This window comes from Ranitomeya variabilis, chromosome 3 (assembly GCF_051348905.1).
Source record: "Ranitomeya variabilis isolate aRanVar5 chromosome 3, aRanVar5.hap1, whole genome shotgun sequence".
In the NCBI taxonomy this organism is placed as follows: Eukaryota; Metazoa; Chordata; class Amphibia; order Anura; family Dendrobatidae; genus Ranitomeya; species Ranitomeya variabilis.
The window spans coordinates 640,300,878-640,318,024 of record NC_135234.1 but is presented as its reverse complement, the minus strand read 5'-3'; the positions used below and the strand labels follow the sequence as shown (position 1 = coordinate 640,318,024).

The following is a 17,147-nucleotide window of genomic DNA, read 5'->3' as shown; positions in this document are numbered from 1 at the left end:
TTAACGCAGCGTCGGTCTCGCTATTGACCGAACACCGCAGGTGGCGTCATGACAGACTTATTCACAATATCCCTTAAAGTCCTGGACCCGTGGAAGCGCTTATTGCGTGAAACGGCCGTCGTCCTATTGCCTGCATAATCTGCACTTGTTTTACCTGCAATACCTTGTCCATGATCTTTATTATGTAATAAAGGACTAAGGTTGTTTTTTTCACCAACAATTGGAGTGCTGCTGCTTTTTTCTTGTTTTATTGGACCCTTTAAAGACCGTTCACCTATATTTGGACGTTTAGGGCCACAGACCGGGTCGCAGCCACTGTGACATCCCCTTTAAGACTGGACCCGGTACCGAGTACCCCATGGCCCTGGTGGGCGCTCCAAATGAGATATGAGTCTTTGTGCATTGTCTCTATTTTAGATCTTTCCCATAATAAGGCCTTGTTCCAACATCAGTGTTTTCATGTACGTGAAAATAAATGGTACAGGTGTCATGTGTGTTTTGCCATCCGTTTGTGATGCCATCTGTTTGCTGTACATGTTTTTCACAGAGCAATAAACTTGTATTGACCCTTGTCATCCGTTCTGTTGGGGAAAAAACACAGATATGTGAACAGCTCCATAGATTATAATGCGTATGTGCTGTATCCCTGAAAAAAAATGGATTCAACAAGTGAAACATGAACGTGTAAATGCGGCCTAACACATATAAAATATATAAGGCCTCAATTATCAAAAGTGGCTAAAGTGAAAACTGTCTTTTTTACTCATAGCAACCAATCACAGCACAGCTTTCATTTCATAAACTGCTGTGGTAAAATAAAAGCTGCGCTTTGATTGGTTGCTATGGGTAACAAAGACAATTTTCCTTTAAGCCACTTTTGATAAATCTTCTACATATGTTACAATATAGCTATGGTAGAATGTAAATGTATGAAATTGTATTATTAAACAACGCCAACAATGGAAAATGACTTTAGAAACAGCCCTTCTGCTCTTTCTTAGTGATTACAGAACAGCTAGGGGTCATTTTCTTTTGTATACATTCACATAGGTCACATGTTCAGACTGGATATCCGCTGTTTATTATAGTAGCGGCTATGTGGGTAAAATTTTATGAAATATCATCTGTACTACAGACAAAACCGACAGTGTAAGTTGAGATGCGCTGCAGATTTCACATCCACAGTCAGTTCAGGCTGTAGGTTTCCATTGCTGCAGCAAATCCTGTCAGGACTCTGAACATTTTTTACCTTTTGTGCATTACTGCCCTTTTCCAAGATGGCGTCTTTGGTCTCATGTGCACTTGTCTTCCTGCTATAAAACTCCACCCCAGCCTTCAGTCTGTGCTAGAGTATTCTGCCTTGCATCCAGCTCCTGACCTCTGATTACTCCCTGGCTATACACCTGCTCCTGTGAACCTGTGTGGAGATCCTGCTACTCTGCTCTGAGTTCCTGCTGCATACACCAGTTCCAGTAATCCTCCTTCATCTGCTGCTCGTGTTTACTTCATCTGCATTTGCTGGACATGTAAGCTGCTGCTGATCTGCAATAACCTGAGACTATTAACCAGGCCTCCCTGGTTGAGCTAAGATATGATTTGAACTGCCTTATAAGCATATCTATCTGTGTTTGGACTAAGACAAGGATTTATTCGTGTCAAGTTTCCTCAAGAATAATTGTGCTTCATAGACTTTCTGCTTGATTGCATTTCCCTCTGAAGTTTCCTATAGACTGCTAAGCTGCGTTTATTATTTGCACCAAGTGTTGTGGACTTGAGTTTCTCTCTGCACCTGTTTGAATCACCGTGTGATAATATATACTTTACCACTTATAAAACTGTGTCCTGTAGTTGTCTTGTTCCACGCAAAGAGTCTCCTGAGTTATCCCCTATAATTATTACAAATCCACAGAACTTCCCATCTGCACTGCTGATTCCCTGTGGATATTGCACAGAAGAAATGTCCTGTGCAGTGGTGTTACTGGAGTCCGATGGGCCCTGATGCAAAATATGGGCCTGTGCCCCCGCATGTTGGTCAGATGTATGGGCCATTGTAGTGTTCTAAATACTATAAGGACATATGAGTTTCACCCCGTCCCCCATTATGTAGTAATGTTCCTCATCTTGGGCTCCTTCCTGGTATATATGTCCCACATATAGGGCCCATCCTCCACTGGAGGCAGCGTATGCACAGATTGGGATCTTGACCCAGCCGAGATCTCAATCTGCGCGAGCACCGCCTCCAGTGGCCATTTTCCTGAGGCTGTAGGCTTCAGGGAAATGGCCGCCAGAGGCCACGCATGCACAGACTGAGATCTCAGCTGGGCCGAGATCTCAATCTGGGCATGCGCTGCCTCCAGTGGCCCACGGCTTCAGGAAAATGGCAGCCAGGAAACCGATGGTGCACTCCACTCGGCTCACCACCATCACCGGGCCCACAGCATTGCACTGCTTGGATATCCCCTCTTCTTACCCAGGGCCCACAGCATTGCCCCACTTCTGCTCCCGCCAGCTTCCTGTGGAAGGAACCATGCTTACTGCGACCCCACACCGCCGACGCCAGACCCCAGGTAAGTTACCTTAAATTCAGACTATAAGACAGACCCCCATCTTATAAAAATCTTTTTTTACCCTATTTTCCACACCAAAATTTGGGTTGCATCTTATGGTCCAGTGCGTCTTTTAGTCTGAAAAATAGGGAAATAGTACCTGCCTGACAAAGTGAAGTAGACCAAAAGATCCTCAAAAGCTAGACACCATGCTGCAATCCAAGGAAATTGTGGAACAAATGAGAAACAAAGTAATTGAGATATCAGTCTGGAAAAGGTTATAAAGCCATTTCTAAATCTTTGGGGCTCCAGTGAACCACAGTGAGAGCCACTATCCACAAATGGCAAGCATTGTTCTCAGATTATACTGTATTGGCCTGTTTCTTCAAGTCACTTCTTATAAAAGCAAAATACAAACGTGAAATTAATTAGCCAATCAGCAAAACATATTTAAGTGAAAATTTTCCTCATATCTTGCCAGGAGTGAAAACTTTACTTAATACAAAATGCTGTTATTACAGGTTATCATGAAATAAAAAAATCCCTGTGCATTTTGCAGCCCAGATAACTGAGGATACAATCACTATTAAAAGAAAGCTATCATTAGAAAATGACCTTTTTTGTGTTACCTGTATTTTTTTTAATGTAGGGGGATGCTTTTATTTTAATATCTTGCAATCTTTATTAAAATACAGATTAGTAATCTAGCAATTTTCACACTGGCCACTGAGACTTTTTCCGACTCACACTTCCTGTCCATGCAGGAAGAGTTTTCAGCAGGCTACTTATCATTAGAGGCAGGATTGCAAAGACAGGCAACACCTCCTTACACAACTGATAACACAGAATCCACCAGTTAGGTAATGCCATAGCTGACCCTGCTCCCCCTCCCTATACAATGACCTTTGTACAGGCTCATTAAATCATTAGGTACTTTAATACAAAAAATACAAATAGGGTCGTAGTCTTTTCATTATGGTTATACGCATGCATTATTTTCTTAAAGAACAGGGAGACAAAGTCTAAAAAACCCAAGTGGCCAGTGTGAAAACTGCAAGATTTCTTGTTATATTTTTAATACAAATTGTGATATGGAAGAAGAATATTTGTAAAAATTAAAAAAAAACTTTTAACATAAGAACCTGATTTAAAGACCTTCTCTATAAGAATTACTTAGCAAGAGGAGGGCATAGCTGCTTTTATAGGGTAAACCTGCAAAAATAGGACATATTTGCTTCTAAAGGGTTAATCTACTAGAAGAGGAGACAGCTGCTTGCAACAGGTTATTCTTCTATGGAGAGACATAACTGCTTCTCAAGGTGGTTTCACAACAATGCCAACATTTGTATCTTTTGCTGGTTCCTCCTCCTCTCACCTTCCCCTTACTGTTGGGGTTCCCCAAGGATCAGTCCTAGGCCCCCTCCTCTTCTCTTTGTATACTGCCCCTATTGGACAAACAATCAGTAGATTTGGTTTCCAGTACCATCTCTATGCTGAAGACACCCAATTATACACTTCTTCTCCTGTTATCACGCCGACCTTTTTAGAAAACACCAGTGATTGTCTTACCGCTGTTTCTAATTTCATGTCCTCCCTCTATCTGAAACTGAACCTGTCAAAAACTGAACTCCTCGTGTTTTCTCCCTCTATTAACTGTTATGATCCGGTGACCTTGGAGCCGCATGAGACTTTCTCAGGAGTAGGTGGAACCTGTACTGATCGCAAACCCTAAACTGACACCGCAACTAGAAGTAGCCGTGGGGTGTACCTAACACATCCTAGACACCTCGACACAGCCGGAGGACTAAATACCCCTATAGATGGAAATGGGAATTCTATCTTGCCTCAGAGCAGAACCCCAAAGGATAGGCAGCCTACCACAAATATTGACTGTGAGAATTAGAGGAAAGACACACGCAGACAGAAATCAGGATTTAGCAAAAGAGGCCACGCTAGCTAAATAGGAAAGGATAGGACAGAATACTAAGCGGTCAGTATTAAAACCCTAAAAATATTCACAGCAGATAATACAAAAATTCCACCATCTAACTAAAGACATGGAATGTACATCTGCATCTCCTGAGAATCCAACTTGACTGAAATATCCAAACACAGTCTAAGCTGGACAAGAAAAAACAATAAATAGCACTGAATTGTAAAGCACACAGCATGTGTGCTGTAGAAACAAAAACCAGACACTTATCTTTGCGGATTTGGCAGCAGGGCAGGAGGAACCAGACCGAGAAGCAAAACCTCCAAGAACAATGGACAACTGGCAAGGGCTAATGAATCCTGCGCACCTAAATACCCCAGTCAGAGCTGCAATCAGCATGGACACCTGCCCAGGATTGCAACCCAGGGACAACTGCACTACCACCAATAACCACCGGAGGGAACCCACGAGTAGAATTCACAACAGTACCCCCCCTTGAGGAGGGGTCACCGAACCCTCACCAGAGCCCCCAGGCCGAACAGGACGAGCCAGATGAAAGGCACGGACCAAATCAGCAGCATGGACATCAGAGGCAAAAACCCAAGAATTATCCTCCTGGCCATAACCCTTCCATTTGACAAGGTACTGAAGTCTCCGCCTCGAAAAGCGAGAATCCAAAATCTTCTCAACCACATACTCCAACTCCCCATCAACCAACACAGGGGCCGGAGGATCAACAGAGGGAACAACGGGCACCACATATTTCCGCAATAAAGATCTATGGAAGACATTATGGATAGCAAAAGAGGCCGGAAGGGCCAATCGAAAAGACACCGGATTAATAATCTCAGAAATCCTATAAAGACCAATAAACCGAGGCTTAAACTTAGGGGAAGAAACCTTCATAGGAACATGACGGGAAGACAACCAGACCAGATCCCCAACCCGAAGCCGGGAACCAACACACCGACGACGGTTAGCAAAACGTTGAGCCTCCTCCTGAGACAACACCAAATTGTCCACCACATGAGCCCAAATCTGCTGCAACCTGTCAACCACAGAATCCACACCAGGACAGTCAGACGGCTCAACCTGCCCCGAAGAAAAACGAGGATGAAAACCAAAATTACAAAAGAAGGGCGAAACCAAGGTAGCCGAACTAGCTCGATTATTAAGGGCAAACTCGGCCAATGGCAAGAAAGCCACCCAATCATCCTGATCCGCAGACTCAAAGCATCTCAAATAAGTTTCCAAAGTCTGATTAGTTCGCTCGGTTTGGCCATTTGTCTGAGGATGAAATGCGGAAGAAAAAGACAAATCAATGCCCAGCCTAGCACAAAAGGCCCGCCAAAACCTAGAAACAAACTGGGAACCTCTGTCGGACACAATATTCTCCGGAATACCATGCAAACGAACCACATGCTGAAAAAACAACGGAACCAAATCAGAAGAGGAAGGCAATTTAGGCAAAGGCACCAAATGGACCATCTTAGAGAACCGGTCACAAACAACCCAGATAACCGACATCCTCTGGGAAACCCTAAGATCAGAAATAAAATCCATAGAAATATGCGTCCAGGGCCTCTCAGGGACCGGCAAAGGCAAAAGCAACCCACTAGCACGGGAACAAGAAGGCTTGGCCCGCGCACAAGTCCCACAGGACTGCACAAAAGAACGCACATCACGTGACAAAGAAGGCCACCAAAAGGACCTACCAACCAAATCTCTGGTACCAAAAATACCAGGATGGCCAGCCAACACAGAACAATGAACCTCAGAAATCACTCTACTAGTCCATCTATCAGGAACAAACAGTTTCCCCACTGGACAGCGGTCAGGTTTGTCAGCCTGAAATTCCTGAAGAACCCATCGTAAATCAGGGGAAATGGCAGAAAGGACCACCCCTTCTTTCAGAATGCCGACCGGTTCAAGGACCTCAGGAGAATCAGGCAAAAAACTCCTAGAGAGGGCATCAGCCTTAATATTCTTAGAACCCGGAAGATACAAGACCACGAAATCAAAACGGGAAAAAAACAAGGACCATCGAGCCTGTCTAGGAGTCAGCCGTCTGGCAGACTCGAGGTAAATCAGATTTGTATGATCGGTCAAGACCACAATACGGTGCTTAGCTCCCTCAAGCCAATGTCGCCACTCCTCAAACGCCCACTTCATAGCCAACAACTCCCGATTGCCGACATCATAATTGCGTTCAGCAGGCGAAAACTTACGGGAAAAGAAGGCACACGGTTTCATTAAGGAACCAACAGGATCCCTCTGAGACAAAACGGCCCCTGCCCCAATCTCAGAAGCGTCCACCTCAACCTGAAACGGAAGAGAAACATCCGGTTGACGCAACACCGGGGCAGAAGTAAATCGGCGTTTAAGCTCCTGAAAGGCAGAGACAGCCACAGAGGAACAATTCGTCACATCAGCGCTTTTCTTTGTCAAATCGGTCAAGGGTTTAACCACACTGGAGAAGTTAGCAATGAAACGGCGATAAAAATTAGCAAAGCCCAAAAATTTCTGAAGGCTCTTCATGGATGTGGGTTGAATCCAATCATGAATGGCCTGAACCTTGACCGGATCCATCTCTATAGATGAGGAAGAAAAAATGAAGCCCAAAAAAGAAACCTTCTGCACTCCAAAGAGACACTTAGACCCCTTCACAAACAAAGCATTATCACGAAGGATCTGAAATACCATCCTGACCTGTTCCACATGAGACTCCCAATCATTGGAAAAAATTAAAATGTCATCCAAATATACAATCATGAATTTATCAAGATAAGTCCGGAAGATATCGTGCATGAAGGACTGAAAAACAGATGGAGCATTAGAGAGCCCGAATGGCATCACAAGGTATTCAAAATGGCCTTCGGGCGTATTAAACGCAGTTTTCCATTCATCACCCTGCTTAATACGAACAAGATTATATGCCCCCCGAAGGTCAATCTTCGTAAACCAACTAGCCCCCTTAATCCTAGCAAACAAATCGGAAAGCAGAGGTAAAGGGTATTGAAACTTGACCGTGATCTTATTCAAGAGGCGATAATCAATACAGGGTCTCAAGGAGCCATCCTTCTTAGCAACAAAAAAAAATCCCGCTCCCAACGGTGAAGAAGATGGCCGAATATGCCCTTTCTCCAAAGATTCCTTAACATAACTCCGCATGGCGGTATGTTCAGGCACAGACAGGTTGAAAAGTCGGCCCTTAGGAAACTTACAGCCTGGAATCAAGTCAATCGCACAATCACAGTCCCTATGCGGTGGAAGGGAACTGGACTTGGGCTCATCGAATACATCCTGAAAATCAGACAAAAACTCTGGAATTTCAGAAGAGGAAGAAGAGGAGATTGAAATCAATGGAACGTCATTATGAACCCCCTGACATCCCCAACTAGTCACAGACATAGACTTCCAATCCAACACAGGATGATGTACCTGCAACCACGGAAAGCCCAGCACGATAGCATCATGCAAATTATGCAACACCAGAAATCGACAATCTTCCTGATGGGCTGGCGCCATGCACATGGTCACCTGTGTCCAGAACTGGGGCTTATTTTTAGCCAAAGGTGTAGCATCAATGCCCCTTAAAGGAATAGGGTTCTGCAAAGACTGCAAGGGAAAACCACAACGCCTGGCAAACTCAAAGTCCATTAAGTTCAAGGCGGCGCCTGAATCCACAAACGCCATGACAGAAAATGATGACAATGAGCAAATCAAGGACACAGATAACAGAAATTTAGGTTGTACAGTACTGATGGTAACTGAACTAGCGATCCTCTTTGTACGCTTAGGGCAGACTGAAATGACATGAGAAGCATCGCCACAATAAAAACACAACCTATTCTGACGTCTGAATCCTTGTTGTTCCGTTCTAGACAGAATCTTATCACACTGCATTGGCTCAGGCATCTGCTCTGAGGACAACACCACAGCGCGCACAGTTCTGCGCTCCCGCAAGCGCCGATCAATCTGAATGGCCAGAGACATAGAATCACTCAGACCGAAAGGCGTGGGAAACCCCACCATAACATCTTTAACGGATTCAGAAAGACCCTTTCTGAATATTGCCACCAAAGCATCATCATTCCATTTAGTCAACACAGACCATTTTCTAAATTTCTGACAATACAATTCTGCCGCTTCTTGACCCTGAGACAGGGCCAACAAGGTCTTCTCCGCTTGATCCACAGAATTTGGTTCATCATATAATAATCCTAAAGCCTGAAAAAAGGCGTCTACATTAAGCAAGGCCGGATTCCCAGATTCCAGGGAAAATGCCCAACCCTGAGGATCGCCATGCAGCAGGGAGATGACAATTTTAACCTGCTGAATGGAATCACCAGAGGATCGAGGTCTCAGAGCAAAAAACAGTTTACAGCTGTTTTCAAAACTCAAAAATTTGGACCTGTCCCCAAGAAACAAATCAGGAGTAGGAATCTTAGGCTCTAAAACTGGAGTCTGAACAATATAATCAGAAATACCCTGTACCCTAGCAGCAAGCTGGTCTACACGAGAAGCTAATCCCTGAACATCCATGCTAGCACAAGACTCCTCAGACACCCAGAGAAAAAGAGGGAAGAAAAGACCAAGCAGGCTACAGAAAAAAAATGGCTCAACACCTTTCTTCCCTTCTTATGAGATGCATTTAACTCATTGTTGGCCAGTTGTACTGTTATGATCCGGTGACCTTGGAGCCGCATGAGACTTTCTCAGGAGTAGGTGGAACCTGTACTGACCGCAAACCCTAAACTGACACCGCAACTAGAAGTAGCCGTGGGGTGTACCTAACACATCCTAGACACCTCGACACAGCCGGGGGACTAAATACCCCTATAGATGGAAATGGGAATTCTATCTTGCCTCAGAGCAGAACCCCAAAGGATAGGCAGCCCCCCACAAATATTGACTGTGAGAATTAGAGGAAAGACACACGCAGACAGAAATCAGGATTTAGCAAAAGAGGCCACGCTAGCTAAATAGGAAAGGATAGGACAGAATACTAAGCGGTCAGTATTAAAACCCTAAAAATATCCACAGCAGATAATACAAAAATTCCACCATCTAACTAAAGACATGGAATGTATATCTGCATCTCCTGAGAATCCAACTTGACTGAAATATCCAAACACAGTCTAAGCTGGACAAGAAAAAACAATGAATAGCACTGAATTGTAAAGCACACAGCATGTGTGCTGTAGAAACAAAAACCAGACACTTATCTTTGTGGATTTGGCAGCAGGGCAGGAGGAACCAGACAGAGAGGCAAAACCTCCAAGAACAATGGACAACTGGCAAGGGCTAATGAATCCTGCACACCTAAATACCCCAGTCAGAGCTGCAATCAGCAGGGACACCTGCCCAGGATTGCAACCCAGGGACAACTCCACTACCTCCAATAACCACCGGAGGGAACCCAAGAGCAGAATTCACAACAATTAACCTATCTTTGCCTGACATTGCCATCTCCGTGTGCGGTTCCACCATTACTCCAAAGCAACATGCCCGCTGCCTTGGGGTCATACTTGATCCCGAGCTTTCATTCACCCCCCACATCCGATCACTGGCTCGCTCTTATCTGCATCTCAAAAACATTTCTAGAATTCGCACTTTTCTTACTTTCGACTCTGCAAAAACTCTTACTATTTCACTTATTCATTCTCGTCTGGACTGTTGTAACTCTCTACTAATCGGCCTTCCTCTTACCAAACTCTCCCCGCTCCAATCTGTCCTGAATGCTGCTGCCAGAATCATATTCCTCACCAACCGTTACACCAATGCCTCTACCTTGTGACAGTCATTACACTGGCTACCCATCCACTTCAGAATCCAGTACAAAACTACTACCCTCATCCACAAAGCACTCCATGGCTCAACACCACCCTACATTTCCTCTCTGGTCTTAGTCTACCACCCTACCCGTGCCCTCCGCTCCGCTAATGACCTCAGGTTAGCATCCTCAATAATCAGAACCACCCACTCGCGTCTCCAAGACTTTACATGTGCTGCGCCGACTCTTTGGAATGCACTACCTAGGTTAATACGATTAATCCCCAATCTCCACAGTTTTAAGCCTGCCCTAAAAACTCATTTGTTCAGATTGGCCTACCACCTCAATGCATTAACCTAACTATCCCTGTGTGGCCCATTAAAAAAAAAAAAACGAAAAAAAACAAAAACATAATCAGGTTCCTCGCATCATGTTATCATACACTTCATGCAGGTAATAGCACTCTGCAGTGGCGTAACTACAAAGTTATGGGCCCCGGTGCGAACTTCCAAATGGGGCCCCCCCCCCTACCCCCCCCTACCCCCCCACCTTCCCCCGCCCCCGCAACCCCCCCACCTTCCCCCGCCCCGCTTCCCCTAGATACGCCTCGGACTGTTGCAGGAATCTCCTGCACTGCAACATGGTGTTGGGTGCCAGCACAGCCCGCACAGTGGTATATCCAGCACAGCCCGCACAGTGGTATATCCAGCACAGCCCGCACAGTGGTATATCCAGCACAGACCGCACAGTGGTATATCCAGCACAGACCGCACAGTGGTATATCCAGCACAGACCGCACAGTGGTATATCCAGCACAGCCCTCACAGTGGTATATCCAGCACAGACCGCACAGTGGTATATCCAGCACAGACCGCACAGTGGTATATCCAGCACAGACCGCACAGTGGTATATCCAGCACAGACCGCACAGTGGTATATCCAGCACAGCCCGCACAGGGGTATATACAGCACAGCCCGCACAGTGGTATATCCAGCACAGCCCGCACAGTGGTATATCCAGCACAGCCCGCACAGTGGTATATACAGCAGAGCCCGCACAGTGGTATATAGAGCACAGCCCGCACAGTGTTATATACAGCAGAGCCCGCACAGTGGTATATACAGCAGAGCCCGCACAGTGGTATATCCAGCACAGCCCTCACAGTGGTATATCCAGCACAGACCGCACAGTGGTATATCCAGCACAGACCGCACAGTGGTATATCCAGCACAGACCGCACAGTGGTATATCCAGCACAGACCGCACAGTGGTATATCCAGCACAGACCGCACAGTGGTATATAGAGCACAGACCGCACAGTGGTATATCCAGCACAGACCGCACAGTGGTATATCCAGCACAGCCCTCACAGTGGTATATAGAGCACAGACCGCACAGTGGTATATCCAGCACAGACCGCACAGTGGTATATACAGCACAGCCCGCAGAGTGGTATATACAGCAGAGCCCGCACAGTGGTATATAGAGCACAGCCCGCACAGTGTTATATACAGCACAGCCCGCACAGTGGTATATACAGCAGAGCCCGCACAGTGGTATATACAGCAGAGCCCGCACAGTGGTATATACAGCAGAGCCCGCACAGGGATATATACAGCAGAGCCCGCACAGGGATATATACAGCACAGCCCCCACAGGGGTATATACAGCAGAGCCCGCACAGGGATATATACAGCACAGCCCCCACAGGGGTATATACAGCACAGCCCGCACAGGGGTATATAGAGCACAGCCCACATCTCATCTCATCCCCCCCCCCCGATAATGGCCCCACAGTCCGGTTAAAAAGAAAAAAAAAAAAAAACTCTCCTCACCTTTCCTTTTGCCCGCGCTGCTCCTGGCGGCTGCAGTCTGCCCAGGACACTGCAGGTGCGCGATGATATGACGTCATCGCGCACCCGCAGTGTACTGTCAGAGGCAGAGCGGGGAATGATGGGAGAGGAAGCGTCAGGTGACGCTCTCTCCTCCCATCATTGCATTGAACTATACCGGTGTCATAGACGCCGGTATAGTTAAATGCGGCGGCGGCGGCGGCACTGGGGGGGTTCCGGGGGAGGAACAGTGCAGCGGCCCACTACTGGCATCGGCTCTTCTGGCATTTGCCAGAAGTGCCCGATGGCCAGCCTGGCCCTGCTCAGACCTGCCGTCCCGGGGCCCCTGACCTGCGGGGCCCGGTCGCAATGGCGACCGCTGCGACCGCGGTAGTTACGCCCCTGGCACTCTGTGTCTGTACTGCTACATACTTAGGCAGTTAAATGGTTCATGCAGCTTTACATGAACACCCGAGCCTTACACTATGGCTGGTCCAAATAACTAAAGCAATTGTTACCATCCACCTCTCGTGTCTCCCCTTTTCCTCATAGTTTGTAAGCTTGCGAGCAGGGCCCTAATTCCTCCTGGTATCTATTTTGAACTGTGATTTCTGTTATGTTGTAATGTCTATTGTCTGTACAAGTGCCCTCTATAATTTGTAAAGCGCTGCGGAATATGTTGGCGCTATATAAAATTATTATTATTATTATTATTAACATAGTAAGACAGTGGAGACCCCAACTTTAGCATCCAAATCCAAAGCGTTTACTACTCAATTAATGAGGATGTTTTTTACTTATACTAATAATTTATATTTAAGAAAAGGTTATATTTTAGTCTCCTTTTGTTCTTTTTAAGGAATGTAGAGATAGGTATTTAACTACTTGCAGACTGCACATAGACTTTAAGGCTGCCTTCACACTTTCAGTATTTGTTCAGTATTTTACCTATGAAAGGAAAAAAACAGGAGAGAAACAATTGTAGTAAAAGTATAATAGAAACATGTACACCACTTCTGTATTTTTCACCCACTCCTGGTTTTGCCATACAAAAATACTGATGGAATATACAAACCAAATACTGAACGTGTGTCACGTCTGCACATGGGTACATACAACAGACGGTACATCATAGAGGTACAACGGGATGATAAAGGGAGAGGAAAGCCCTAACGGTAGGGAGTGAGGGATGGGACACCCCCTGATACCAACCTGTGTCTGTCCCTAAGCTCCCACTAACGCCCTATGTGGGTCCTTCCCCCTGCCACTGTGCACTGACTGGTAAGGACGCTAGCCTTGCCATTGCAGGTAATATTACACAGGGAAAGAGACAAACAAGGAACTGACAGAAAGGATACAACTCAGCTCAGAATCTGTTGCTAAGCTCCACAGCAGCAGCGTAAATAGCACCAGGTAAACAGGACTCCAATAGCTGTAACACCAGTCACAGGAGAGCTCCACACACCTAGCTGGTCTGCATAGAAGAAACTCTATAACCGACGATCAGCTGATGGGTCACCTGACTATTTAAAAGGAGGTGGGAGTGGTTACCAACCAACATTAGCTGACCAGCCTAAAAGAAGCTGCCAGCAAGAGACTGACATTGCTGGAGCAAAGGGAAAAACTAAATGTACATTCCAGCAGACCCAGAGCTGCCAAATCAGCATGAGAAAAAAGAAGCAGATCTGCATTGCCCCATATTATAACATTGGTCAGAGTGCTATCAGATAATAATAAGATAAAACATCGGATAGCACTCGTCTGAATTATGCACTTATGTGAGCGAGCCCTTACTCTGAAATGCTGCTGTGTTTCAGAGAAAACAACTTTGAAAAGTTGTCTTAGCCGATCAGTCCAAGGCAGTTGACCCCAAAAGTTCTCTCCTGACTTCTCAGGAGCAAACAGTGGCTCATCTTGTCGAATTTTTCTTGTGCAGACCTTGTTCTGCACAGACTGGCTGGTGGAGGGAAAGCAGCATGTACCTGCTTGCTGTTTCGAGAGCGCCGGCGCAGCGGCCATACTGGGCCGCTGTAATAAAATAAACCTTATTTAAAATGTAAACCTGCGGCACTGAGTAAAAGTTGTCGGACTTTAGAATTTGAGGCCGTTGCGTATTGATTAGTGATGAGCGAATATACTCGTTACTTGAAACTTCCCGAGTTGCCTCTAGCAACCAGGCAATCCCCCACATGTAGTTATGCTGGCTAACAGATGTAAATCATTCAGCTGCGGCAATAAAAACTAAAACTCCGAGCACTAAAATATACTCGGAGGACCCCCGAGCATGCTCGAGAAATCTTGAGTAACGAGTATAAGCTGCTGTTCTTTTGTTTCTCTCTAGGATTTTAAAAGCTTAAAAAAAATGCATGTACAAAATGTTTTAACATTAAAAGCGCTATTGAAAAAAAACTTTTTTCCTGGAAAAAATAAACCAAACAACAGAACAAAAAAATGTACATAAAAATAACACTTGAAATTCATGTCAATTTTTTTACAAGTGTAAAAAATGATTAGTGTGCGTGGTACGGCTTAATTTCTATAAGATTTCCAGTTCAGGATCCTTTATTGTGACCGAATTGCTATTTCACATCTCCAGCTGGACTATTAATTGTATGTTATTATTTTATATAACGTTGCATCCTCCAGCTTCTTGATGATGAAAACGGATCCTGCTTCTTTAAATAATTCATGTTAATCTAGCTGCTGGATGGAAATGATGGGCCGTGAATACAGTGACATCAGCAGCGCAGCAATATCAGCCACCTGCTTCCAGCAGAAAGACTCAGAGAGAGGGTGGAGGGAGAGCCCAAGATACTCCCCCTCTTTAACTCCTCGCTACTCCTGAGCACCAAAGCAGGACATCCAGGTGAGTGACCCACCCCACACCTCTCTGATCTCCTCACTCCTCTTCCCTCTCACTCTAGACTTTGCAGTAAGCTCCGGCCCCATTTCCTGCAGCTGCCGAGCAGCTGGTGACTGCTGGGTCTCAGAGGCCTCAGTTTACAGCCTGGAGCCAGATCTTACATCTTACCTATGTGATGCAGCAATATTGGCCGCTTATCTGGCCCAGGAGGGTCTCACTGTGCCAGTGTAGAGTGGGCAGTGTGGGTCAGAGTTACCTTACCAGAAAACCACCTGGTCTCCCATACGATAGAAGTTCGAGAAACGTCCCCCCACCGTCAGTTCTCCCGTTGAGTTAACCGTTAAGGTGCTGGGATATTAGTAAATTGGAGGCTGATATAGGAAATCATATAACAGCGGGACACTCCAAAAAAATGGCGAAAAAATCAACACTTATGACATACATCTTTATCAATTGGCACACCATCAGTGTAACGGTAACTCTTCATAGGTCAGGGATCATTTCAGATGCATGTGGACGGGATTCATCAAAATCTCATCCATTTGTTTGCTGCTGGATTCGTCTATGGATTTTTTTTCTAAAGAAATGTTTGCACCATTTCTGGGAATTTACCATAAGAGAGTGTTTGGTGGCGTATAGTATTTATTACAGGGTTCTGGACGTCCCAAAACTGTGGGAAGGTGGAGATCGGATACCTGAGCAGGTGGCGGCCACAGACGGGGTGAGTGACGGTCCTACTCTCCATGCAGGACTAGCCAAACAGCACAGGGTTTCTTTTAATTTCTTATTTCTCTACAGGAAACCACAATTTAACAATCTGTATCATTGTGCTGTGGAATAAAGATGTCAGATCTTCAGCTTCCTGCGTTAATCAAGGATTGTAAAGGGTGCAGGAGCCCCAGGGCTGTAGGATGGGCTGAGCCCACTATCCAGAGAGCTGTCTGTGTGCGCCTTATGATGTCGGTTTAAAAATAAAATAACACAACACTGGCAGCTTGTGAATGAAAACAGGTTCAGCCAATTCTAGTTTTTGCCTGAGCTTGTGCGCTTGGTAAGGGGGGAGCGAGGGGACTAGGAAGGAGCACAGACTGATTCGTGACCGAAAATAAGGGCCGGATGGGAGGGATCAGTGTGTCTGCATGTTAGATGGTATGTCAGCATACACAAGACATATGTATGATTATATGCCACCAAGGTTATATATACTGTATGTATAATGTCCGTGTGTGACTGTACTCCACCGAGCCTATATATATGTATAATGTCTGTGTGTGACTGTACTCCACCGAGCCTATATATATGTATAATGTCTGTGTGTGACTGTACTCCACAGAGCCTATATATATGTATAATGTCTGTGTGTGACTGTACTCCACCATGGTTATATATATGTATAATGTCTGTGTGTGACTATACTCCACCGAGCCTATATATATGTATAATGTCTGTGTGTGACTATACTCCACCGAGCCTATATATATATATGTGTATAATGTCCGTGTGTGACTGTACTCCACCAAGGTTATATATATGTATAATGTCTGTGTGTGACTGTACTCCACCAAGGTTATATATATGTATAATGTCTGTGTGTGACTGTACTCCACCGAGCCTATATATATGTATAATGTCTGTGTGTGACTGTACTCCACCAAGGTTATATATATGTATAATGTCTGTGTGTGACTATACTCCACCGAGCCTATATATATGTATATATATATGTATAATGTCCGTGTGTGACTGTACTCCACCAAGGTTATATATATGTATAATGTCTGTGTGTGACTGTACGCCACCGAGCCTATATATATGTATAATGTCTGTGTGTGACTGTACTCCACCGAGCCTATATACAGTATATGTATAATGTCCGTGTGTGACTGTACTCCACCAAGGTTATATATATGTATAATGTCTGTGTGTGACTGTACTCCACCGAGCCTATATATATGTATAATGTCTGTGTGTGACTGTACTCCAACGAGCCTATATATATGTATAATGTCTGTGTGTGACTATACTCCACCGAGCCTATATATATATAATGTCTGTGTGTGACTATACTCCCCCGAGTCTATATATATATATGTATAATGTCTGTGTGTGACTATACTCCACCGAGCCTATATATATGTATAATGTCTGTGTGTGACTGTACTCCACCGAGCCTATATATATGTATAATGTCTGTGG

At 45.2% G+C, this 17,147-nt stretch overlaps 1 long non-coding RNA gene across 2 annotated transcripts in view; it reads left to right on the top strand.

Moving 5' to 3' along the window:
• LOC143816797 (uncharacterized) overlaps nucleotides 1-15,941 on the top strand; it is a 32,755-nt gene extending 16,814 nt beyond the window's left edge. For both annotated transcript variants that reach the window (XR_013224002.1, XR_013224001.1), the window contains exons 2-4: nucleotides 14,735-14,954; nucleotides 15,603-15,672; nucleotides 15,750-15,941. This is a non-coding gene — a long non-coding RNA (uncharacterized LOC143816797). The remainder of the gene's footprint in view (nucleotides 1-14,734; nucleotides 14,955-15,602; nucleotides 15,673-15,749) is intronic.
• Nucleotides 15,942-17,147: the final 1,206 nt, after the last annotated feature.